Source organism: Sus scrofa, chromosome 2, assembly GCF_054392235.1.
Source record: "Sus scrofa isolate SSC_HxYL_T2T_F1_AM1 chromosome 2, Sscrofa_HxYL_maternal_Yorkshire_Landrace_v2.0, whole genome shotgun sequence".
Classification (NCBI taxonomy): domain Eukaryota; kingdom Metazoa; phylum Chordata; class Mammalia; order Artiodactyla; family Suidae; genus Sus; species Sus scrofa.
Window position 1 is genome coordinate 52,410,824 of NC_139384.1, and position 27,753 is coordinate 52,438,576.

Sequence of the window (27,753 nt, forward strand, 5' to 3'; positions counted from 1 at the left end):
TAGAGGAACACAGGCTGATGAATATTTCCAAGACTTTTGCCTCCAATGTCCTTCCCCCACAACGAGCTACAGTCACCCCCTGTTTTCCTAGGATATCCTCCAAGAACTGCAGTGAGGTCCAACCCACATTCCAGTGGAGCCTCTGCTTTGCCCTGGGACCCAGTGCACATGATAGCCTATGTGCGCCTTTCAAGAATGGAGTCTCTGTTTCCCCCAGTCCCGTGGAGCTCCTGCTTATAAGCCCCACTGACTTCCAATGTCAGATGCTCCGGGGGCTCTTTCTCCCAATACCAGATCCCCAGGCATGGTGACTTGACATGTGGTTCAGAACTCCTTTTAGGTGAGTTTCTGTGATACAGTTACTTTCCAGTCTGTGGGTTGCCCAGCCAGCGGGTATGGGGTTGCTTATATCGCATCATCGCCCCTCCTACCATTTTGATGTGGCCTCCTCTTTATCTTCTGGGGTAGGGTATCTTTTTGAAAGTTTCCAGTCCATTTGGTTGAAGGTTGTTCAGCATTTGATTGTAATTCTGTTGTTTTTGTGAGAGAAGGTGAGCTCCAGTCCTCCTCCTATTCTGCTATCTTAATCCCATCTCTAAAGATAAGGACAGGAGTTCCCATTGTGGCTTAGTGGAAACAGATCTGACTAGCATCTGTGAAGATGCAGGTTTGATTTCTGGCCTTGCTCAGTGGGTTAAGGATCTGGTGTTGCCATGAGCTGTGGTGTAGGTCAAAGATGTGGCTCAGATTTAGAGTTGCTGTGGCTGTGGCTATGGCTGCAACTCCCATTCAACTCCTAGCCTGGGAACCTCCATATGCCACAGGTGTAGCCCTAAAAAAGACAAAAAAAAAAAAAAAAAAAAGATAAGGAAAAATAACCCTTCCTGTGCAATTGTAATGAAGATTAGAATATAATGCTTATCACATATGTGAAAGAAATCTCAGAATAGCATAAAAATGGAGAGAATTGATAAAAATGACAAGGTTACTACTTTAAAAGGGAAAGGTAAAGAATTCAATTTATATGTCGACATGACATTTTCCAAGAGAAGACATGGTAAACAAAGTGAAATCAGTATTAAAAATAAAGTTTAGAAGTTCCCCTGTGGCTCAGTGGGTTAAGAACCTGGCTAGTATCCATGAAGATGCAGGTTCAATCCCTGAACCCGATTAGTGGGTTAAGGATCCCGAGATGCCATGAACTGCAGTGTAGGTGGCAGATGCAGTTTGGATCCTGAGTTGCTGTGGCTCAGGCCGGCAGCTGCAGCTCTGATTTGATCCCTAGCCTGGGAACTACCATATGCCACAGGTGTGGCCCTAAAAAAAGGAAAAAAAAATAATTTTAATATATGGCCAGTTAGGAGTTCCTGTCATGGCTCAGTGGTTAACGAATCCTACTAAGAACCATTAGGTTGTGGGTTCGATCCCTGGCCTTGCTCAGTGGGTTAAGGATCTGGCGTTGCCATGAGCTATGGAGTAGGTTGCAGGTGTGGCTTGGATCCTGAGTTGCTGTGGCTGTGGTGTAGGCTGGCGGCTACAGCTCTAATTCAACCCCTAGCCTGGGAACCTCCATAGGCCGAGGGGGCGGCCCAAGAAATGGCAAAAAGACAAAAAAAAGAAAGAAAAAAAGAATATGGCCAGTTAGCGCATTTGATTGAAAATACTTGTTCAGAGAGTTCTCATTGTGGCGCAGTGGAAATGAAACCAACTAGTGTCCAAGAAGATGCAGGTTTGATCCCTGGCCTCACTCACTGGGTTGGGGATCTGGCATTGTTGTGAGCTGTGGTGTAGATCGCAGACGCAGCTCAGATCCTGCGTTGCTGTGGCTGTGGTGCAGGCCAGCAGTTATAGCTCTGATTTGACCCCTAGCCCGCTAACTTCCATATGCCGTGGGTGTAGCCCTAAAAAAAAAAAAAAAAAAAAAAAAAAAGAAAGAAAGAAAAAAGAAATACGGAGAGAAAAAAGAAAAAACTAGTTTAGGAGTTGCCATTGTGGCTCAGTGGTAACGAACCCGGCTAGTATCCATGAGGGTGCGGGTTTGATTCCTGGTCCCACTCAGTGGGTTAAGGATCTGGCGTTGCTATGAGCTGCAGTGTAGGTGGCAGATATGGCTCAGATCTGGTGTTGCTGTGACTGTGGCGTAGGCTGGCAGTTGCAGCTCCCATTCGATCCCTAACCTGGGAACTTCCATATGTCGCAGGTGGGACCCCAAAAAGCAAAACAAACATACAAACAAAACTTCTGCAACATATTACCAGTTGACCTCTATAAGCTTTGCCAATTTACACTTCTAGTAGCAAGGTGCATGAATTTTTTCCTCCCTTTACATCCCCTCATCAGCTCTGGGTATTGTCAGTTTAACTTTTCTACTCTGATAAATATTAAGTGGTATCATATTTTAATTTACTACAAATGCTACAAATGTTTGAGTCTAGAATGACGAAATGTTTTTGGGAAGTAGTAGGAATAGCTTCCCTTGGGATAGTTATAAATAAACTGCACAGATTGTTATTTTAAGGACTAGTGTGACATTGTAAATTGCTTTTAATAGAATTAAAGAAACGAAAGAAAAAAAAACAGTGTTCTCTCTTTAAAAAAAAAATGTCGTTTTTGTCTGGTTCTCCTCTAGAGATAATAGAGGAAGTATATACACAACATCTATTAGGAAAAAAATTTCTAAAAGCACAAATACAGCCTCTCTGACTTGTCTTTAGGGACAGAGAGTACTTCTTGTCTAGGATTTAGATGTTTACTATTTTCTGTCTTTTTTTCTTTTTTCTTTTTACTTTTAAGGCTGCACCCTCGGCATGTGGCGGTTCCCACGCTAGGGGTCGAATTGGAGCTACAGCTGCTGGCGTACGCCACAGCCACTGCAGATCTGAGCTTTCTCTGCGACCTACACCACAGCTCATAGCAACGCTGGATCCTTAACCCATTGAGCAAGGCCAGGGGTCGAACCCACAACCTTATGGTTCCTAGTCAGATTCGTTTCTCCTGCGCCATGACGGGAACTCCTGTTTTTTTTTTTTTTTTTTTTTTTTTTTTTTTTTTTTGCTTGTAAGATGTTTACTACTTTCTTAACATTCTTATGCTACTTAGACAACTACTTTCTTGATAGGAAATTGGATTTTCAAAATGCTACATCAATTTAGATCTTTTTCATTTTTCTGGCATAATTTAATATTCCACTTAGGGTTTTTTGTTTTGTTGTTGTTTTGTTTTTTGGTTTTCTTTGGCATTGGTGTGCAGTAGCTTGATGTTGGATCTCAGTTGGATCGACCCTGGGCTGAAGTGGTGAAAGTGCTGAGTCCTAACCACTAGACCACCAGGGAACTCCTAGATTTTTTTCTTTATAGAAGAAAAAAGTTTTTATCTTTGTTAAATTGTTAAATATTATCAGTAGTATTCTCAAATTAGTGTATTTTAAGATATGCTCCTGATATAGATTAGTTTGGAATATTGCCAATGGTTTTTTTTTAATTATATAGTTCTAAGTACTTTTCATCCTGATTCAAGTTACACATTCTCAGAGACAATAAAGTGGTGTTTTATAGTCTCTTTGTTTTATTTTATTTTATTTTTTGCTTTTTAGGGCCACACCTATGGAATATGGAAGTTCCCAGGGTAAGGGGTCGAATCAGAGCCACAGCTGCCAGCCTACAGCACAGCCACAGCAATGCAGGATCTGAGCTGCATCTACGACCTACACCAAAGCTCTCGGCAGTGCTAGATCCTCATGCACTGAGGGAGGCCAGGAATCAAACCCACATCCTCATGGATACTAGTCGGGTTTGTAACCTCCTGAGCCACAGCAGGAGCTCCCTTTCTCTTTTTTTTGATAAAATTTTTGCATGAACATTAGTTGTCAAATCAGTCTGTTTACACCTTCCTGCTTCCAGAGTAGTAAACTAAGATGTCAAATAAGCTATTTAAAATGAAAGAGTATTTGAGATGTGTGAGTACTTGAGCCTGCTTTTGGTTTTCAGTTAATAAAAAAAAAATACTGATCATCCTCAGTATTCTTGTTGTATTAGCTATCAGGCATCCTGGCAAACCATATAGATGTGGTCCCTGTTTTCATGAAACTATAGTCCTGTATAGGGTCTCAGACAATAAAAAGTGAAGTAAAGGAAAGCAAGACAAAAACACCATGATTATGTGACAAGTGTTATGACTGGAAAAAATAGTGCAACATTGGAGAATAATGGAGAGACATATTTTTGACAAGGTGGGCAGGATAAGCACTCTAAAGAGGCGACCTATAAACTAGCACATGAAAGATTAGAAGGAGCTAGCTATATGAGTAGCTGAAAGTCTTAGTTCAGATTACTATAAAAAAGTACCATAGTAGACCTGTCAGAACAGAGACTCTAAAACCTTCCAAGCTATCTGTTCATTTGTCTTTTATCCTCAGCAACACAGGGTATCAGCCAGGCCTCCGAATGACAAAATAAAGCACCTATTTTATACCCCACCCCCCAAAAAGTATCATAAACTGGTTAGCTTATAAACAACTAAATTTTACTTCTCTGTTCTTGAGGCAGGAAGTCCTTGATTGGGATGCTAGTAGCATTGTTTGGGTTCTGTATGATGGCCCTAGAAGAGGGCCATGGATACTACCATCTTCTTGTATCCTCACATGGTGAAAAGAGGGTGAGAGGGCTCTCTGGGGTCCTCTTTTTAAGGACATTAATCCCTTTCTTGAGGACCTGCCCTCATGACCAAATTACCTCCCAAAGATCCTACCTCCTAATGCTATCACATTGAGGATTAGGATTTCAAAGTAGGAACTTTGGTGTTTGTGGGGACTCAGTTATTCAGTCCATTGCCCTGGGGAATATGCAGGATAGGGTAGGGGGAGTATGCCAGTTTGAGGGAACAGTCTGTACAAAAATCTTTAGGTATAAAAGAACTTGATATGTTCGAGGAATTGGAAGGAGGGCCTCTAATGTGTGAATTTGAGACTAGAATGGGATGAATGAGGCTGTGGAAATAGGGCCCAGATCACCCAGATCTTGTAAGCTTAGTGAGGAGTTTAGATTTTTATTCTAAGTGTAGTGGAGTCAGTGAAGGAGTGACATGATCCATGATTTGTGGCTGTTGTGAGATAATGGAAGGGCAAGGAGAAAAGAGTAATCCACATAAGAAACGATGATGGTGTGAGTAGAGGCAATAAAGATTGAGAGAAGTGGATGGATTCAAGATATATTTAGGAGGTAGAAACCACAGGATATATTAAGTTGAACATAGGACCGGGAAGAAACATAGCTGATATCCATGTGTCTAGCTTGTTAGACTTTGTGGTCAGCAAAAGTATTCAACAGTGTATGCTTACTGTGTTAATTTTCATTTACATTCCTGGTTTCATTCCTCGTGAATAAAACTTTCAAATGTACAATTTGGAATAGGTATCTTAGTCTCTTTGGGCTGCTTTAACAAAAATACTGTAGACTGGTGGGCTTATAAACAACTGTAATTTATTTCTCATAGTTCTGGAGGCTGGGAAGTCCAAGATCAGGGTGCTAGCAAATTGACTGTCTGGTGAGGGCCTGCTTCCTGCTTCATAGACAGCCATCTTCCTGTGTAGCAGAAGAAGCAAGGGAGCTCTCTGGGGTCTATTTTATTAGGGCACTAATCCTATTCATGAGGCCTCCACCGCCATGACCTAATCACCTCTCAAAGCCTCACCTCCAAAGACCATCACATTGGGGGTTAGGATTCAACATGTGGATTTTGGGGGACATTCATTCTAAAGCAGGTGCTAATGAGACTTACAACTGGAATCTACTGTAGAGGACTACTGATAAAACCTCCCTGAAAATACAGGATAAATTCATAATAAAAGATTTATACACAAGGTTAGTGAAACTTTTGTTGCCTAAAGGAAATTGTCTATCCTGGGTATTTGTTAAATATTTGTTGAATTAATGAATGCACTTCCAGACATTTCCAATGCTCTTTATTTATTTATTTTTGTCTTTTGTCTTTTTAGGGCCGCACCCACGGCATATGGAGGTTCCTAGGCTAGGGGTCCGAATCAGAGCTACAGCCGCTGGCTACGCCACAACCATAGCAACTCGGGATCCAAGCTGCATCAGCGACCTACACCACAGCTCACGGCAACACTGTTTCCTTAACCCACTTAGCCAGGCCAGGGATTGAACCTGAGTCCTTATGGATACTAGTTGGTTCGTTAACCACTGAGCCACTATGGGAACTCCCAATGCTCTTTATTTTTTATGACGAACTGAGTTTCCGTCTAGTTTCATTTTCCTTCAGCCTAAAGAAATTCTTTTAGCATTTTGTGTGCAGGTCTTCTGGCCCTGAGACTTCGTTTCTTTTTTCCCTAAATCCTTTTTTTCTCTCTATTCTTCAAATTCCATAATTTTATTGATCTATTTTCAAGTACACTGAGTTTTTTCACTGTCATTTCCATTTTGCTTTTAAGCCCATTCAGTGAAGTTTTTTTTTTTCCTTCCCTTTTTAGGGCCACATGTGTGGCATATGGAAGTTCCCAGGCAAGGGGTTGAATCAGAGCTACAGCTTCCTGCTTATGCCATAGCCACAGCAATGCCAGATCAGAGCTTCATTTGCAGGCTACACCAAGCTCTGAGCAATGCTGGATCCTTAAGCCACTGAGCAAGTCCAGGGGTTGAACCTGCATCTTTGTAGATGCTAGTTAGGTTCTCTGCTGAGCCATAATGGAAACTTTGTTCAGTGAATTTTTGATTTTAGATGGTATATTTTTTAGTTGTAGGATATTTGTTGGTTATTTTAAAAATTTCTATTGCTCTGTTAAGGTTTCTTTTTGCTTGTTATGATTGTATTCTCTGCATCATTGAACATAGTTGTAATAATACTTGCTTGAAAATGTTTGTCTACTAAGTCTAACTCCTGAGCAGTCTTGGATTTAGTCTCAGTTGGTTATCTTTTCTTTTTGGTTCACCTTTTCCTGATTGTTTTGTCTGTCAAGAAACTTTGGATTGTATCGTGGACATTGTACATATGAAGTTATGGAGATTCTGAATTTTGTTATCTTTCTTTAAAAATTGTTGATGCTTTTGTTTAGTAGGCAGTTAACATGATTAGACTCAAACTCTAAGCTCTGTTTCTTGGGTGGTGGTCTTAATTCAGTTATTTTATCCTTGGCTGAGCTTCTTATAGTTTCACTCCTTGCATGTATGGTTCAGAAGTCAGCCAGAAATTTGTGAAGAGTTTGTACCTAGATTTTTTTTCCTTTTTCAGCTGCACCCTTGGCATATGCGTGTGTGTGTGTGTGTGTGTGTGTGTGTGTGTGTGTGTGTGTGTATGTGTGTATAGAAGTTCCCAGGCCAGGGATCAAATCTGAGCTGCATCTGCAACCCACCCTGCAGCTGTGGCAATGACAGATCCTTAGCCCACTGTACTGGGCTGAGGATTGAACTGACTTCACCACAGAGACGAATCAGATCGTTTACCCACTGTGCCATAGCGGGAACTTCTATACTTAGATTTTATATCTCTCCCTTTATGAATTTCTAGTACTTTTCAGTGGCTCTGGTGTCCCTGACAGCTGTCCTCTGGTTCTTTAAGGTAGTAAGGTTGTGAGGTTTATATGGGAGTTTTAGGAGCCTCTCTGGTGACAGGACCTGCCTTAGGAAAAAAGTCTAAGTGAGAAGTTTACCTATACTGCTCTCTTCCTAGTATTGACTCCCCTCTAATTTAATTTGCCTTCTTTTGGTCACTCTTCAGTGCCTTTAGGTAGTCTTTTTTTGTGTTTTGTTTTACAATTTATATTTGTTATCTGTGGGAGGGTTGATTGGGTAGGCACTTACTCAGCAATACCAGAAGCAGAATTCTCCCTTGTTCCTTTTTCTGTGGGGAAATTCCCTTTATAATTATGTTCCCTATTGTAAATACCAGCTTTTAAACATCTCATGTGCTGATTAGTTAAGAAATTGTTGTTTTGAATACTGTATTTGTAAATTGCCTTACTCAGAGAAGTCCTGATCTCAAGAGATAACATTCTAGTGGGAAAGACAATCAGGTAAAAGAGACAGTAGTAATATAAGTGAAAGGAGACATGATAGAGGGATAAACAGAATACTATGAAGAGCATAGGGAAAAGGAACCTTTACATGGCTGGTAGGGAAAGGAGGAGATACAGGAGGACTTCCTGGAGGAAGTGATTTCTATGTTGTACTTATGAGAAATAGGCTATACCAAACAAGAGAATTAAGGGGCTCTCTAAGGAAGAGGAGAGAGAACATAAATATATGGGAGATGAATGACTCTTTAGAAGAATTGTAGGTATGTTTGGTGTAGCCAGAGTCATAGAGTGTGTATGAAGAATGTGTGAAAAAAGGAGGACAGAGAGATTGGGCCAGAGAAGATGATTAAGGGCCTTGTATGTCATGCCAAGGACTTTGGACTCTTTTTTTTTTTTTTTTTTTTTTTTAGGGCTGCATCTGGCATATGAAAGTTCCCAGGCTAGGGCTGGCCTGTGCCACAGCCACAGCGACGCCAGATCCGAGGTGCGTCTGGGACCAGCACCATAGCTCACGGCAATGCAGGATACTTAACCCACTGAGTGGGGCCAGGGATCAAACCTGCATCCTCATGGATACTGGTCGGGTTTTGTTACCACTGAGCCACAATGGGAGTTCCTGGACTTTAAATTATAGATAGTGGTAAGATACTGACATTTTAAGTGTGGGTGTGACATGACAAGTTCGTACTGTTAGAATGATTGTTTTGTCTTTTTTTTTCTAGGGCTGCACCCTCGGCATATGGAGGTTCCCAGGCTAGGGGTCTAATCAGAGCTGTAGCCACTGGCCTATGCCACAGCCACAGCAATGCCAGATCCAAGCTGTGACTGCGACCTATACCACAGCTCACAGCAACGCTGGATCCTTAACCCACTGATCAGGGCCAGGGATCGAACCTGCAACCTCATGGATCCTAGCTGGATTTGTTAACCACTGAGCCATGAAGTGAACTCCCTAGAATGATTGTTTTGTATCAGTGAATGAAAGAGGAGAGGAGGGAGAGCGAAGGATAGTAAGTAATTAAGGCAAGAAATTTTGAAGGCCTAAATGAGTGGTGATAGAGAGGAGGGAATGAATTAACGTGATAATTTAGGAGTAGAAGAGTGGGTCTTGATCACAGATTTGTTGTATGTATTGTGTTAATGAACACAGATTAGAAGTTATTAATGATTAGAAGTTATTCTTCTGGGAGTTCCCTTCATGGCTTAGTGGCTAAGGATCATGACTAGGATCGATGAGGATGCAGGTTTGATCCCTGGCCTCCCTCAGTGGGTTAAAGATCTTGTGTTGCTGTGAGCTGTGGTGTAGGCCGGCAGTGTGGCTCCAATTTGACCTTTGACCTCTAGCCTAGGAACTTCCATATGCCATGGGTGTGGTGCTAAAAAAACAAAGAAGTTATTCTTCCTCTTAGAAGTTATTGTAAAACAGAGCAATATATCTCTAGAACTCAAGAGTTTTTCCCCCTCATAAATATCGGGAAGCAGTGGCACAATATTTGTCTCTGGTAGAGGCAGCCTGTCTCTGACTTGTAGCAGTGGGCATTTTCATGGTAATGATACTTTTGGAGTAATTAGTAGCAGAAACTATCCAAAGTTGTCAGTGGTCATTTCATTTGCTTTTTATTTCCCTGAGTATATAATCGCAGATTTTACTATTCCCCCCCCATATTGTATGCACTAGTAACTGTTTTATTTTTAGTTTTTTTTTTTCCCCCAAACGAAACACTTAAACTGAGGAATATAAAGTCTCCTTTACTGTGCCCACCCTCATTCCTGCTTCCTTACTCTTTTCAGCTTGTTTGTGGACACATAGAGGAATGAATATATTGAACAACTTTAGACAGCACCTATTGATTTTCAAATATGAAAGATGGAGAATTTAATGAAACTAATAACTAACTTCTCCCTCTACCTCTTAGTATTTGTTTGCTATGTTAATAATGTTAGTCTGGAGGATACTTTATTACTTTAAATGCTATTATTAAACTTATGTTTCTTGAATTATCAAATGTATAGTGTCTGCTGATTACTTACTATGAAAGTTAAAGAAATTAGTATGCTTTCTATGTATCTTTAGTTTCTATATTGTTTGTTGTGACTTTTTAGAATAATTATTTAGACAATTTATTTACAAATTTAAATATTTGCTTTTTCCTAAGATGAATTGTCTCTTTCTTATCCTTTAGCTTTTTGCTTTTTAATTGTTTTATAAGTTTTTATTCTGAGCTCATTATTCTTTTACATTCTTTAAGTTGTTTAAGTCTATTTGGACATTAGGTAATAAGAATTAGAGCAGTCTGAAATGGGAAACGTACCATGTTCCATTAGAGGATGGAGGAAAGGAGGATGGGAGAAACATGCTTATAGTCTTTCAACAGCTGAAAAACTGTCACGTTAAAGGAGGAGTAGACATATTCTTTGTAATTTTGGTGACATCAGTTCATGAGAATACTTGGAAAAGATTTTGACTCTGTAAAGAAAAACAAGGTTTTAAGATATTTAGGTGTTTCTAATAGGGTGATATAATCTTTCAGCCTCCCCCATTAACATCATTTTTCTCTTTCCTAGTTAGAATTTCTTAACTTTTCAGTTCATTTTTAGTCTAACCTACCCTCAGCTTGCTTTCTTTTTTTTTTTTTTTAATTTTCCCACTGTACAGCAAGGGGGTCAGGTTATCCTTACATGTATACATTACAATTACATTTTTCCCCCAGCCTTTCTTCTGTTGCAACATGAGTATCTAGACAAAGTTCTCAATGCTATTCAGCAGGATCTCCTTGTAAATCTATTCTAAGTTGTGTCTGATAAGCCCAAGCTCCCGATCCCTCCCACTCCCTCCCCCTCCCATCAGGCAGCCACAAGTCTATTTTCCAAGTCCATGATTTTCTTTTCTGAGGAGATGTTCATTTGTGCTAGATATTAGATTCCAGTTATAAGTGATATCATATGGTATTTGTCTTTGTCTTTCTGGCTCATTTCACTCAGTATGAGATTCTCTAGCTCCATCCATGTTGCTGCAAATGGCATTATGTCGTTCTTTTTTATGGCTGAGTAGTATTCCACTGTGTATATATACCACATCTTCCGAATCCAATCATCTGTCGATGGACATTTGGGTTGTTTCCATGTCTTGGCTATTGTGAATAGTGCTGCAATGAACATGCGGGTGCATGTGTCTCTTTTAAGTATAGAGTTTTGTCCGGATAGATGCCCGAGAGTGGGATTGCAGGGTCATATGGAAGTTCTATGTATAGATTTCTAAGGTATCTCCAAACTGTTCTCCATAGTGGCTGTACCAGTTTACATTCCCACCAACAGTGCAGGAGGGTTCCCCCCCTCAGCTTTCTTATTCTGATTGTCTTAATCTAGTAATTCTAGCATTGAATGAGCCTCACAATTCATTTTTTTCCTCTTATGTTTTATAACTTCTAAGTTCTACTGGAGATTATTAACTATTTGATTTACCCCTCCACCTCCTTTAAATATTTAAAATAAGATATCATGGAAGTGTAGAAAAGGAGCACTTAATCTTGAGACACAAGGTGTCAGGAAATATTTCTAAAAGGAGATAACACTTAATCGTGTAAACTGTGTAAGAGTTATCCTGGTGATGGGAGAGTTTCTGGTAGAAGAGACAATATTTTCAAAAGCAGATGAATTTGAATGGTTCCGACTTGTTTGGGCTGCTATAAATGGGTTGTTGAAACTAGAGTCTCCATAAAGATATGGATGAGAGTTAGGTAAGGTTCAGATAGTTAGGAATTTGACGATTATTCTGAATGTGGTGATAAGTCAGTTAACTGGAATAACACACTATACAAATGCTGGCAGCATAGAAAAAAAAATGATTTGGAGTGGGCAACTTGGATCACAGTAGTCCATGCAGGAAATGATGAGGACCTAAAACAAAACCATTGTAGTGGAGGTGGGAGTACATGGTTGTTACCAATGCAGGGGATTGTGCCTACCAGATTGCATGTAGCTTAGTCTGGAATCTAGTTTTCAGTAGTACAGACTCAGGAGACTGCATTATTGATAGGTTAAAACTCAGTATTTCTCTTGGAGAATACCACTTTTAAAAATGGCAATCCAATGTAACTTTCAGAATGAGAGCAGTTAGTGGTCTTCCTGAGCAGTGTATTCTTTCCTACAGGCCACTTTTGTTTCTAGACATGATTTAGATCCCACCCTTCATATACACTCTGGTATGGAACTGAAAGACATAGAGGTAGGGAGTGGGCTTGAATTTTGCTGGCACAGAATGTGTGAGAGAGAGAATGGTTCTGAGCAGTTTGTGAGAACAGTTTCCTAATTTAGTGGGTTGATTTCTGTTTCCTCAGCTTCCCTGTTTGCTGGCTTCTGGCAGTAATGGTGACAGCTTTCCTGATTGTGGCTGAGGCAGAATGTTCTGTGGGTTAGGAGTTTCTGGAAACTCAGTCCTCTGGTCGGCCTTCTTTATTTTTTCCAGTGATTTTGTGAGCATTTGATTCTTTTATTAAACCGCTTTTTGCTTAAACTACCTAGATTGGATTCTGATCCTAGACAAATACAGCGATTGGTACCAGATGCGTTACAGGCAACAGATCCTCAAGGAATATAGAAAGGTCCTTGGTAATCAGTCCATGGCACCTAGTGGTGAAAGTTACTTATTTTTACCTGCAGTCACCTGGAATGAAGGCTGTGTTGAAAGCAAAGCTTTGGTGGATTGAATAGCGAGGTGTTTTAGGAGACAAAAGAATAAAAAGGTTATAGGAAGATGGGCTATTTTTAACTCCACTTCAGAGTTTAAAGCAGTGGTTCTCAGCCCTGGGTTTTTGCCCTCCAAGGGCTATTTGGCAATGTGTGGAGACATTTTTGGCTGTCATAACTAGAAGATGAGGGTGCCACTGGCATTTAGTGGGTAGAAACCAGGGATGCTGTTGTACAGGCCTGTCTCCTCCCTACCATGACAAGGAGTTATCTGGTGCAAAATGACAATAGTGTTGAGTTTGAGAAACTGTTTTAAAGAACATGGCAGGGTCAGAGTTTTAAAATCTTGGCTAAAGTTATGGTTAGAGAACTAAGCAGTTTTGTGATAGGCTTAAAAGAATCTTTTACATCTTATAACCCAGAGCTGTCTGAACCAAAATTGGATCAGAGTCTGATCCAGTAAGTTGATGAACTACAATGTAGGTTCAATCCACAGCTTAATCAGATCTCTTAGGTGTAAGTTGGGACATTGCTTGGGAAAGAATGAGATTCCAGGAATTGGAATGGTGACACTGGGAATGTTTGGATGGCTCCAGATATCCTTAACCTGTAATTTTTATTGAACCTCCCTTGCCAGCAGAAACAGCCCTTCTTTCTTGGGTGAGAGTGGTCCTGCCTTGCTTAAAGTTGCTACAATGACCTCATCTTGTAGAGCCATCTCGTTCTCACTGCCATGACCTATAGCTAGAGTCAGGTCCTAGCAAGGTCAAAGGGCCAATTTCAAAACCAGTGACACGTTTTATGCATCAAAAGAATTGCAAGAATTTTATTAATTTATATTAGCACAAATCTAGGAAATAGATACAAAACTGAGGCTTCTAGATCAAGAAAGAAGGCATCTGGTTTTAGTTTTGTCTGAATTTATTAATGTAGGTTCTCCCACAAGAGATTTCAGATTTGGTGATTGCTCAAGCAGCAAGAACTGGTTTTAATTGTCTGCTTGTTTTGTTGACTGAAACTTCAAGTCAGTGATGACCTACATTGAATGAAGTTGAGGTGCCAGAGTTGAGAAGTTAGGAATGTTGGGGGTGTGTGTGAATTTATTATGTGCAGCTTATTTTCTTATCTCCAGTTATGTCCCCTGAAGATGGATGCCCTCTACTACCTTTAAGAAAATATCATGGTGAGGGGAATGCTGGGATCCTTAAAAAGTGCTGTGGTGGCTGTTTTCCAGCCTTGGTATGAGTATGAGAGATGCTGCCATAAAATGGGCTTCCTGAAGTCAGTGGGATCCTGGAAAAGCAGAGGAAAGTAATAAGTTAACCATCAGAGGAAAGTGGACAATGGTTATCACAGTAGGCAGATTAATCAGGGGGTTCCTAAGATTGACATGGAGGGTCAGGCAGCTCACTAAGGTCTTCCTCCATCTGGATACCTGAATGAAAAAGAAACAAATCAATAAGCCAACCAAAATATGTTTGGTCTGATTAACATAGAATTGATGTTAGGTCACCATGCTGGAATCACCTAGTCCTCATACCTCTATCACTTTACAAATATAGAACTCCTGGATGACAAAGAGGCAAGTTACCTTCCTTTGAGGCAGGACTTTGTGGTAATATTACAGGTAGGTGTGGTTAATTTTTTTCATAGCCTTCCCTAAAGAAAGGGACTTAGGGCCATACATGAGTGTAACTAGGTATCAGGGAAGGGAAAATACTCAAAACTTTCAGGGATTATTGGAACTTGAGCTAATGCTAATTCCTAGTGACTCAGGAGACTGTGTCTCACCAGGCAGAATGGGGTCTTATGGAAATCAGGTATGGAATGGAGCTTTGGCTGAAAACTATTTCAGAGTGGGCCTAGTGAGTCAGTGAATTTATCCTGTGGTTATATCTTGTTTCCCTAAGAAACAATACTTGAAATAAATGTTTGACGGTTGGGAGAATTCCCAAGTGGCTTCCATATCCGTGAATTAAGTTATTATGGTAGGAAGAGCCAGGTGGAGCTCTCTGGAGCTCTCTCTTTCTACCAAGATAATAAACCAAGAACAGTCTCATGTCCTGAATTACAGAGATTAATATTGCATTAAAGACCCAAAAGGTTCAGGAGTAGAAAGGTTCGGAGTGCACTGAACTTGTTTTGTCTGTGTAGAAGATAGAAAGATCTTGGAGAATGATGATGTATTGTCATAACCTTCTTTGCCTACTCTGGTTGTATCTGGTGCTCCACATGTGATCTCTTCACTAGAAATAGACACTGGCACCTGGACACACACACACACACACACACACACACATCATCATCAGAAATGGCCAGCAATGTAGTAGGTTAGTTAGTTTTTAAACTCTGTGCCATAATTTAGTCTATAGGGATTTTTGTTCATCTCAGCATCTCAAAGTACATCTCACATCTACACCTTAGTGAAGTTTCTGAGGTGACAGTATTTAAGGATATGTTGAAATGTCCCTTCTGAAATAGAAGATAAGCTACTGCATCTTATTTCCCTTGCTACCAAAAGGAATTACAATAACTGGTGGATCTTTTTGGGTTTGGGGTCAGTATATACTTCATTTAAGTGTACTGTTTCATCCCCCTTACTGAGTAATCCATAAAGCTGCACCTAGATTGCTTTATAGAGCTTGAACCAGGCTGAGGTAGGAGAATCATGGTGAGGGCCCCTTGATTTTAGAGCTAAGCTATATCCTTTTTGGCAAGCAAATACTTTACTTTTTTTTTTTTTTTTTTCCTTTTTGGGACCGTACCCACAGCATATGGAGGTTCCCAGGCTAGAGGTCTAATCAGAACTACAGCTGCCGGCCTATGCCATAGCCACAGCAGTGCAGGAGTCTGAGCCGCATCTTCGACCTATACCACAGCTCATGGCAACACCAGATCTTAACTCACTGAGAGAGGCCAGGGATTGAACCCAAAACCTCATAGTTCCTAGTCGGATTGGTTTCTGCTGCACCACAGTGGGAACTCTGCAAATATTTTACTTTTGAAAGATGCTTTAGGTCTATTATATCTAATAGAGAACAAATGCCCAAATACTGGATACCAGTGATATGAACTTCCTACACAGATAATGCCTAGTAAGCAGCAGTTCCATCATCAAATAGCCATTGGGCACAAAGCAGGTACTGAAAGCACATGTATGTTGCATAGGCAGAAAGCTCTTTCTCTATGGCTCTCTCTCTCACAACTTCACACCCATGGCTTCCTTCCTGGACCGTTCCTTATGTTCCTAGTTAATGTGGGGCTTTGTACAGTGTGTTGACATTTGTCAGACTAATGGTCAGACTCTGATAGAAATTGCCAGTTACCGTCTTATATCTAGTTTCCCCTCCTTTAGAAACAAAGCTCATGTGTGTGTGTGTGTGTGTGTGTGTGTGTGTGTGTGTGTGTGTTTGGCAGAACAGTTGTCACTTAACTAAGACTCCACCTTTCAATTAGGCATGGCTGTGTGACTAGGCTTTGGCTAGTGATGTTTATGTGAAATTGTTCTTCCAGAGATTCTCCCTAATAATCTATGCCCTTCTCAATTTTTACTTGAAACATGGACATGTTGTTTGGAGCTCTAGCGCTAAACCATGAGAATGAGGGCCAAACCCTGTAGATAGTGGGTCAGTGAAACTGTAGAAACTGGATCCCCAAGACCATAGATCTGTCATTTGTCCTGGACTCCCACTTCTAGACTTCTTTTATATGAAATGAAACAAACTTCTCCCTTGTAAGCTGCTAATATTGTAGGTTTCCTGTCATATGCTTCTGAACTTGTGACGGAGACACTGAATACCCAGATAGATAAGGTACCACTCTCTATGACAGCGAATGGAGGAGAAGATACGGGTTTTGTAGAAATAATGGAATATCCCATTTTGGTCATGAATAATTTACCATTTGTGGAAGTGCCCAGTAGGGGTGTAGATGGCATTGGGAGCTTGTGAAATACTGTTTTATGGGGAGAAGAAGGCAATTTTGTTTTTAAAGAGTGAAACCTCAGGGAAAACAACTGGCCTTATAACTTGTTTACTTTTAGTAGGATAGGAAGTTTGATTTTGAGAAGAACTGAGAAGAAAACATAAGGCTTGGATTATCTGTGCTGGTGGTTCTGCTCCAAGGTGAACTTTGAGTTAGAGATATGGAGTTAGAGATGTGAAAGAAAGAGAAAAGGAAAACGTTGTAGGTAGAGGGCGTATTTAAACTATATTTGGGAAGAAGAAATTGAGCATCTGTATTCCTTTAAAGCGCAAGGCACAGGTTCGGCAAAGGCCGGTTAGCTCAGTTGGTTAGAGTGTGGTACTAATAAAACACAAGGCACGGGTTGATATTCTTTCAAACTCAGAGATTTCCTGCCTTTTCCTTTATTGAGTTAGAGTTAGGAAACCCATAGATAGAGACGTGTTGAATGAGTTTTAATGAGAAGTTCAGGTGTATCATGCCTGGTTGCATTGTGCAACAAACAGGAATCTTTCTTGTTTGAGGAAGATGAACATGATGACCTTTGCTGTTGTTCAATCAATAACTTCTCTCCCTAGTTCAAAGGTGTTATATTTTAAAATTCCTATGCTAAAACTAAGTACCTATCACGTAATAATCTTATCTTCAGTTGGAGGGAAACTTAAAAAACATAGTGCAAGTGATACAGCAAGTCATAGTAGAGAATTGTGTTTTAAATGTGTAATTTTCGTTTTATTCTAAGAGGATTGATGCATTCTGAATGCTACCAACATATTGGTGTTTTTGAATGTTTTCTAAGAAAGTTGCCTAAAATTTTTATGTGGTAAATTTTTTTCTGCTGTATTATCAACAGGGGCTAAATATTCTGTGGTATCATGGTAATACATTTCTATAATACTTTAAAAGGCATAGATATACTATTATGTTGCAGAAATTCCTTGCTGCTTCTTTTTTATTCCTCCTTTTCTCCTTTCCCTTCACCCGTGTTCTTTCTGTGCTTCTATTTCTACCCCTGTTTTGTTTGTAAGGTTGCTGATTTCTCAGTATTACATAATAGGCATGTTTTTGTGATACTCATTTTCGTCTAAGATAACTTTAACCAGTCTAGAAAGAGATCTTTTATTCTACATCATACAAAATAACGATATTTAGTCAGTAACGTGGAGTTCTTTGCCAGCAGACAAGTTATTGAGGCTTAGTTTAAATTCATACAGTTTAAATGAGTATGGTTTTCCTAGCAAGGTAATCTATCTGGAGATTTTTGTCTACTCTTTAGGTTGACAACCATAGTTTTGTTCCCTCTAGTGGTAGATGTATGTATTTCACATTTTCTGATGTTCATCATGCATAGAATTTTAGAGCCGGAAGAGACCTAAGATCACTTTATAGGTAAGAGACTGAGATTCAGAGAAGTTAGAGGATTTGCTTAAGGTTACTAGTTAGAGATAGAGCTAAGACAGGCCTGAGATCTCTTGATTATCAGTATAGTGTTCTTCTTTAAAACAAGGCTCAGTGGTGTATGCATATGTCTGTGAGGACTTGCTTAGATTAGTTTGAAGATATTCACTGTGTGCTGATATTTATATCTTGGATTATTTCTGTTTATTCATAGTTACTGTTGATGCGTTTAGTGTAGTAGTCTATTGAGAAATAGAAGGACTCTTGAAAGAGTGACCAAGATAGGAAGGGAAATGGGAATCATATTTACCTTTGAGAAGACATAGTAGTTGTCTTTAAGTAGTTGAAGCGTTTACTTTTTGAAGAAGGTTGAGCTTATTTTTAGCTTGTTACATTGAGTATAGCAGATGTTAATTATTGACTCTGTGGGCTTTCCCTGAGATGGTCTAGTTTCTTTCAATAGAATAGGAGGAACTGGAGCAAGTCAGGGCCCTAGAACTAGACTTACCTATAGTGTCACACCCAGATTAAGTTCTGTGTTGAAAGAGGAGATAATTCTGGTGGTTCCTATCCATCTGCCCTGCCACAGTACAGCAAAGGGTTACAAGTCAGGCAAGCAGTAAACTTAAAGATAGAGAAGTTTTAAGTGAACCAAAGTTGTTGGACTAAGGATAGAGGATGGAGAATATTGCCCTAGAAAGAGAAGAGCCAGTTGACACCAGGACACCAGCCATTGGTTGAATACTGGAACAATGTGAGAACATTACCTGGTATGTAAGTTTATTTCTTTATGTGTAAAATGGAGATTAATAGTTTTATTTTATAGCTTGTTAGGTTTAATTCCCTTATGTATAGCAACTGCACAGTAAATATCATTTGGATCTGATTTGAGAGTGATGACCTGAGCAAAAACAAAACTTTTGTCCTAGGGAGACTTGGATTCTGAAAAAATATTTCAACGTATGAAAGAGCTATCTAATAATCTGGGAAGTAGTAATTTCATCTTTACTTAGAGGTGTTAAGGATGAGGATGAAAAACTGGGGATATTGTAGAAGGTATTTAAACATTGAATTGTGCTTTTTGTTTAATCATCAAATTATAATTTATTGTCTGTACTAATATTTTTGTTCTGTCCATTGTTTTTCCTTTGTGATGCTCCAGTATTGCTTCCTTTATCATTTCCTTTCTGTTTGAACAATTTCCTTTAGCCCATCTCTAAGGATAGGTCTTCTAGTGACAGTTTCTTTTAGCTTTTCTTCATCTGAGAATGTCTGAATTTCCCCTTCATTCCTGAAAGGTAGTTTTGCTGGAAATAGAATTCCTAGTTGAGAATTCTTCTCTCAGCACTTGAAAAATGTACTACAACTTTTTGACCTTCATGGTTTCTGATGAGAAATTTGCTGTCATTTGAATTGATGTTATACTATAGGTAATACATTGTTTCTCTCTTGCTTCTTTCAAGATTTTTTTTAAGTTTTCAGAAGTTTTGGTGTAAACTTTTTTGAATTTATCCCATTTGAGGATTTGAATTTTTTTTGTGCTTTGCTAAATTTGTGAATCTTTCAGCTGTTATTATCTTTCAGTCCCACTCCTTTTAATATTCCAGTGATAGGAATATTAGATATTTCGTTATGGTCTCATGGATCCCCAAGGCTCTGTTCTTTATATTTTATCTTCCCTCATTTGTTTAGATGGTGTAAATTATATTGCTCTGTCCCAGAGTTCACTAATTCTATCCTACTCTGACTCTATTCTACCATTGAACCCTTCTACTGAGTTTTAATTTTTGTTATTTTTTAGTTTTATATTTTAGTTTGATAATTTCCATTTAGTTTATAGCTTCTATTTCTTTGCTGATATTTTCTATTTTTTTCATTTGTTTCAAGAGAATTTGAGGGAGTTCCCTTCCTGGCTCGGTAGTTAACAAACCTGGCTAGGATCCATGAGGATGTGGGTTCGACCCCTGGCCCCTCTCAGTGGGTTAAGGATCTGGCATTGCTGTGAGCTGTGGTGCAGGTCACAGATGCGGCTCAGACCTCACATTGCTGTTGCTGTGGCTGTGGCTGTGGTGTAGGCCAGCAGCTGTAGCTCTGATTCAGCCCCTATCCTGGGAACTTAAATATGCTGCAGGTGCGGCCCTCAAAAAAAAAAAAAAAAAAAAAAGGCAGGAGAATTGGGATTGAATATTAATGAATTTTTATGACAGCTGCTTTATAATCCTTGTTATATGTTCCAACAACTGATTCAGTTTTTGTTGGCATCTTTTCTTTTTCGGGTTTTGTTTTTCCTGGTTCTTGGTATAATGGATGTTTTAAAAATCACATTCTGGGTATTTTGGCTGCTGAGTTAGTTATTCTGTTTTGATTTAGCACATGGACTGTGATCTAATTTTGTGAACTGTTCCAGTGGCAGTCTAATTTTCAGGGCTTTGGTTTTCTTGGTTTATCTGGTTCTCCCACTGGTCCATGGTAGTCCTGTTTGAGGTGGCAGGAGAGGTTCCCTAGACTGGGCTATCTGATGTCTCTTAATGGGGACGGGCAATCTCAAGCCCACTGGGCTTAAAATGTTGAGTTGTCTTTTTTTTTCCTTTAAGTACTTAAAGATATGGCTCCATTATCTTCTTCTCACTTGCATTGTTTAGAATGAGAAGTCTGCTGTCATTCTTACCTTTGTTATTTTTCATAATGTGTATCTTTTTTTCTAGTTGTAATGATCTTCTCTGTATATCATTTTAAAGTAATTTGAATATGGTGTGCCTTGTAGTTTTATACACACACATGCACACGTGTGTGTATATATACATATGTGCGTGTGTGTAAAAGTTCATCAAATTGGCCATTATTACTTCAGCTATAGTTTGATTTCTTCTCCACCCTACTCCTGTAACGTGTGTATTAGGATGATAGAAGTTGTCTGACAGTTCTGTTCTGATACTCTGCTCATTTTCTTTCAGACTATTTCTCTCTCTGTTTCATTTTGGAGAGCTTCTGTGGTTATAACATCAAGTTCACTGATCTTTTTTCCTGTGGTATCTAATTCATTAATTCTATCCCATATATTTTTCATGTTATATATTCTGGAAAATATGCAACAAAGTTATAACAACTTTGATTGTCCTTATCTACTAATTTCATCATCTTTGCCAATTTAGTCTGTTTCTGTTGATTGATTTTTTCCCCTCTTGTTATGGCTCATACTTTTCTGCCTTTTTTCATGCTTGATGGTTTTTTTTTTTTTTTTTGGCTGTGCCCAGAAAGTTTCTGGGCCAGGGATTGAACTAATGCCGCAGCAGTGACAGTGCTGGATCCTAACCCACTAGGCCACCATGGAACTCCTTGCCTGATTTTTGTTGTTGTTGTTGTTGTTTAATTTTTAAAATTGTACTTGATTTATAATGTTTTGTCAATTTCTGCTATACAGCAAAGTGACCTAGTCATACATATATATGCATTCTTTTTCTTATATCTTCCATCATGTTCTATCTCAAGAGATTGGATATAGTTCCCTGTGCTATATAGTAGGACCTCATTGCGTGTCCATTTTAAATGTAATAGTTTCCATCTACCAACCCCATACTCCCAGTCCATCCTACTCCTCTCCTCCCCCTTGGCAACCACAAGTCAGTTCTACATGTCTTTGAGTTTGTTTCTGTTCTGTAGGTAGGTTCATTTGTGCCACATTTTAGATTCCACATATAAGTGATATCATATGGTGTTTATCCTTCTCTTTCTGACTTCACTTAGTATGAGATTATCTAGTCACATCCATGTTGCTGCAAATGGCATTATTTTGTTCTTTTTCATGGCTGAGTAATATTCCATTGTGTATTCCATTTCTTCTTTCTTTCTTTTTTCTTTTCTTTTTCTTTTTCTTTTTGGGGGTCTTTCTGGCTTTTTAGGGCCATGGTATATGGAGGGTGCCAGGCTAGGGGTCGAATCAGAACTGCAGCTGCCAACCTATGCCACAGCCACAGCCATGCAGGATCCAAACCGCATCTGTGACCTACACCACAGCTCATGGCAATGCTGGATCCTTAACACACTGAGCAAGGCTGGGGAGTGAGCCTGCATCATCATGGATACTAGTTGGGTTCACTACCATTGAGCCATGATGGGAATGCCTTAAAAGATACTTTTTAAAAATATTCCCTTTCTAATATTTCATTGTTAGTATACAAAAATGCAACCAATTTCTGAATGTTAATCTTGTATCTTGCTGCAACTTTATTGAATTCTTTTATTAGTCTGAGTAGTTTTTGTGTTAAGTCCTTAGTGTTTTCTATATATGGTTTCATGTCATCTGTATATGGTGTCATTTTTACTTCTTTTCTTCCAATTTGAATAGATTTGATTTCTTTCTTTTGATTTTTTAAATATTTTTGGCCATGCCCAAGAAGTTCTTGCGCCATGGATCGAATCTTCACCACAGTGGTGACCCAAGCCACAGCAGAGCCAATGCTGGATCCTTAACCCACTAGGCCGCCAGGGAACTCCTTGCTTGATGGTGTTTGACTTAGATGTTAGACATCATACATATTACTCTGTTGAGGGCTGGATATTTTTATGTTTCTGTAAATATCTTGAACTTTGTCCTGGGATGTAATTAAATCACCTGGAAATAGCTTGTTGTTTTTGAGGCTTGTTTTTCAGTTTTGGTAGGTGGGCGTATGGAGCATTTAGTCTAGACTGATTTTTCTATGCTACTGAGGCAATATTCTCCTAAATTCTCTACTTGAAGCCCTGGAAATTATGGCAGGGGTTTTGTTTGTTTGTTTTTCACTGTTGGCTGTTGGAAACACAAACAATTCTTGGCTTTATGTGAGCTCTGAAAATCATTCTCTGTTCTTTTCTTGTGGTTTATTCCCTGGCTGCACGTGGTTTTCTCACATTTAAGTACTAATCAGTACTCAATTGAAGACTCAGGTAGAACCCTCTGCAGATCTCTGGACCTCTCTTTTCTTATGAATCTTTTTTTTTTCTTTTTTTTTTTTGTTTTGTTTTGCTTTTTAGGGCCGCACCCATAGCATGTGGAGGTTTCCAGGCTAGGGGTCTAATCAGAGCTGTAGCTGCCGGCCGACGCCACAGCCACAGCAATGCGGGATCCGAGCTGCATCTGTGACCTACATCATAGCTCACGGCAATGCTGGATCATTAACCCACTGAGCGAGGCCAGGGATTGAACCTGCAACCTCATGGTTACTAGTCAGATTCGTTTCCGCTGGGAACTCCTGAATATCTCTTCTCTTTGATACACTGTCCTTTGAACTCTAACCTCCTTAGCTTTCCTGGACCCTCAACTCTATTGCTTCAACTCAGGAAGGCTGTTTGACTTCACTTGGATTCCCTGTTCCTGTCTGTAGTCTGGAAACTCTCACTAGGAAGTAAATTGTGGCAACTGTTGGGCTCACTTAATTTGTTCACTTTGTGTTAGGGTTTACTGTCATCCACTGCTTGAGGTTAATGTCTGAAAATCTTTGTTTCATGTATTTTGTTTGCTTTTTTAGTTGTTGCAGGTTAGAGGGTAGATTTAGTCCTTATTACTTTCATCTCAGGTGAGGTGGGAGTCCCTCAAGTAATGGTTTTGGGATATCTTATTCTGTAGCCAGTGGGAGAATCATTTAACGGTTTTAATCATGGGAGTTAGCCTGATGAACTGTGACTTTGAAGGGCTTGTTTCCATACTACCAGTCGCTTAAACATGAAGGAGTGAAGGGGAGCAGAGAGATGATGAGGCTGTAGCTATCATCTAGGTGAAAGATGATGAGAGTTTGATCTCTTGGAGTGATTGTGAATGATGCTGGGGAGTAGGGGCACATTTGGTAGATATTTGGAGATGTAGACTTGATAAGGCTTTTTTCTCTATTAAAACATTGATAGACAACTATATAGTTTTTACAGCATTTCAGACTGCAAACAGCTCTTCATTCATTGCTATGAAAGGTGACATTTTTATTTAGTAAGAAGATGCTATCTGAAGCCCTTTATCAAATTGCTAAATCATGTATTTAGTTTTAATTTCAATTTGTACTCTTTTCTCTTTTTCTAAATCTTGACATTTAATTTCTGAATCACTGGGTTTATATGTTACTAATAAACTATGAGTTTAATAGAAAGTAAGTGTACATAGCTTTTGTTGATTTCTTCTTATTGTATACCTTGTCATCTGTGTATTCTGTTCAATTTTGAAATGCATTCTTCTTCACTTCTGTAAAAGCCCATAGGCTTTTTGCTAAATTTAACTCCAGAAAAAATAGTTTGTGTTTTCTAAATAAGCCTTTTGAATAATAGGAGATTATATTGGAAAATCAGAAAATCATATTACATTCCTACTTAAATTTTTGAATAACCACAAAAAGGGTTGTTACACTTGAAAAAAACAGATTTCTTTGATTAAATGCTAAATGGATCAAATATGAAAGCCTTTTGTGGAATGATTTCCTGCATGCTTTCTTTTCAGTACATGAACAGTTTTTATTTTCCTCATCCTTTGAAAGTCGGTCTTTACTGGCACAATTAAATCACTTTGTTTTAGTGAGTTTTGATTTTTTGATTATTTTGGCATTATAGCATAAGTTGCTATATGCTTTCTGTTGCATAAGAGAATATTTAAAAATTATCATTTGCTAAAATGCATACTTTATTAATCAAGGATAGGTAGCTTGAGACCTGCAGGTTGAGTATGACCATCATCTTAATTTTACATATGAACAGGTAAATTAAATTTCTGTTGAAGAGCTTCTATTCTGTTAAGAGGTGTAGATCAACTATATGTCCCTAAAAGGTCAGAAGATCTGATTTTCTAGTGTTGTGCTTTTGTTTCACTTGTGTCCTCTGAGGGTGGTATTCTTAATGAAGAAGAGAAGAACAGGTACCAGGCACAGTGCTGAAGTTGCAAACAGATTGGGGATAGAATGGAATAGAGGGACTGGTGCCAGTGTCAGAAATGTGCATGTAACATGTTTTGACCAAGACCTTTTCATTGTGGAAATTTTAATTCCAGTTGGGAAAATAAAACATTTTAATCAGACTTATGCCAATTTTGATGAAATTTTTTTGGAAAATATTTTCTGGAGGATCTCCTTGGGTGAATTTTTAGTATAACACAAATAATTTCCCTTTTTCATTTTTGTTTTTATTTTACTGAAGTAATTTTTAAGATTTTTGTCAACACCCATTAAACTGTTAAAATGGTCACATTTTATGATATGCATGCCCCACTTAAAAAAATTGAGAAATAGGCGTTTCCATTGTGGCTTAGCTGCTTAAGGACCTGACGTAGTCTCCATGAGGCTGTGGGTTTGATCCCTGACCTCAAGTGGGTTAAGGATCCTGCGTTGCCACAAGCTGCAGTGTAGGTGACAGATGTGGCTTTCATCCAGCATTGCTGTAGTTATGGTGTAGGCCAGCAGCTGCAGCTCTGATTCAACCCCTAGCACGGGAACTTCCATATGCCGCAGGTGTATCCCTAAAAAAAGGAAAAAAAAAACAAAAAAACAAAAAACCTGAGTGATATAAATACAGTGAATGACAGACATAAGGTCTAAAACATGGGTGTACTAGGCTGATAACATATTTAACAGGTAATACTTGAGTCTGAAACACTCTGTACGGGTACAGGATAGCATCAAAACATGTTTAAAAAAGATTGACATGTTTCATTCAAAAGTCTTGTCAGAGTTCTAGCTGTGGCACAACCAGGATCGGTGGTGTCTCTGCAATGCCAGGATGCAGGTTTGATTCACTGCCTGGTACAGTGGGTTAAAGGATCTGTCATTGCTGCAGCTGTGGCATAGGTTGAAGCAGTGGCTCAGATCTGATCCCTGGCCCTGAAACTTCAGGGCCTTGGGGCAGCCAAAAAAAAAGGTCTTGTGGTTACCAAAAAGACCTAATATATAATACTTCAAGCTTTGTTAGTAGCACAGTTATTTAGAGCAACAGTTCTCTACATTGTATCACTTAGACTAGCTCAGTAATTTTAAGTACTGTATTCAGCTCTGAATACTGCCCAGCACACACTTATTTTGTTAAAATCGTGATGGTCATCATCATCAACTTATATAGGGTGTGCTGTGTGTCTGCCAAGTGTTTGTTGAGACACTTTAGGTGTGTATTAACTCTTAATAAGGGCTCTTAAGAGGTAGATAACAATATTCCTATTTTGTATATGGGAAAAATTGAAGCATAAATAGTTATGCAATTTTTCGCAGAATCACATAGCAAGTAAATGGTGGAATAGGATTAGAATGCTGGTAGACTAGATGCCCACTCCAAATTCTTAACCTTGTAAAAAAAAAACATCACATTGGAATCCTTGGGACAAATTGAAAATATTTAAGTTGAAAAAGAAGGGATGAGGGGAGACATGGAGGAGGAAGCAGGGGTTAAGATTTTTGTTAGATATGTTCAAACACTTTGAAGGACTATTAGTTAGTAGAAATGGGACTAAATTTATCCTGTATCCAGGAAGGAGCACTGTGACCAGCAGGTAGATAGGTAGATATTATAACAAAATAGATTTTTTTTTTAGTTTCTCTTTCATGTCAACAAAATCAGATACCTACGAGTGTAATGAAGTATTTGCTACCAGATTTTTTTTTTTTTTAAATGACTGCATCTGTGGCATATGGAAGTTCCCCACCCAGGGATTGAATCCAAGCCACAGCTGCAACCTGTGCCACAGCTGTGGCAGTGCAGAATCCTTTAACCCACTGCACTAGGCTGAGGATGGAACCTATGCCTCTGCAGTGACCTGAGCTGCTGCAGTTGGATTCCTAACCCATTGCATCACAGTGGGAACTCCTGTTACCAAATGTTTTAGTTTTCTAGGGCTGCTGTGGCAAAGTACTACAACTTGGATAGCTTGAAACAATAGATATTTATTCTCTCACAGTTCTAGAGGTTAGAAGACTAAAATCAGAGTGTTGGCAAGGTTGGTTCTTTCTGAGGGAGAGTCTGGTCCTTGCCTCTCTCCTAGCTTTTGGTGGTTGCTTGCAATCCTTGACGTTCTTTGACTTGCAGCTCTAACACTCCAGTCTTCGCTTTTGTCTTCACGTGGTGTTTTCCCTGCATATCTGTCTGTTTCTCTCTTTTCTTTTCTTGCAAGGCACCTGCCATTGGATCAGGGACTACCCAAATCCATTGAAACCTCATCTTAATTAATTATATCTTATAAGCCTGTATTTCCAAATGAGGTTTCATTTTGAGGTCCATGTAGACATGAATCTTTGGGGTACACTATTCAACCTAGTATACCTTATAACTAAATTTCCTATCTTCTGGGGCTTAGGAAGAGTTTAAAGTATTAAAATTCATTCAAAGATATCTAACTTTTTAAAATTAAAAAAGGTAGGTATATATATAGAGAGAGAAGAGAAACAGTTATTCTCCTTATTTTTTTTATGAATGAGTTTATTTTATTTTAGATTCCACATATAAAATATTCTCCTTAAATTTTAACAGACGCACTTGTCTTCCCAGTTTGCACATATTACATTTAGTGCTTTTTCTAAAAAAGTAATAAAGATTGTTGATAATACTGCACATCATAATTAAAGTTTCTTGTGTCAGTTCCTCAGAAAGATCTTCTATGATAATCATTAGAGATAGAATAGGCTGCCTTGAGGTATGTGCATTTCTATTCACAGTATCTTCTAAACACAGACTAGAGGAACATGTTC

General features: G+C 39.0%; 1 protein-coding gene and 1 long non-coding RNA gene across 10 annotated transcripts in view; both read left to right on the forward strand.

Moving 5' to 3' along the window:
* Window positions 1–27,753, forward strand: part of SBF2 (SET binding factor 2) — a 451,285-nt gene that overhangs the window by 48,683 nt on the left and 374,849 nt on the right. The gene's annotated exons all lie outside the window — the stretch shown is intronic.
* LOC146405383 (uncharacterized) lies at window positions 8,410–12,770 on the forward strand. The gene is made up of 2 exons (XR_014837306.1): window positions 8,410–8,850; window positions 9,325–12,770. It is a non-coding gene; the product is annotated as an uncharacterized LOC146405383 (long non-coding RNA).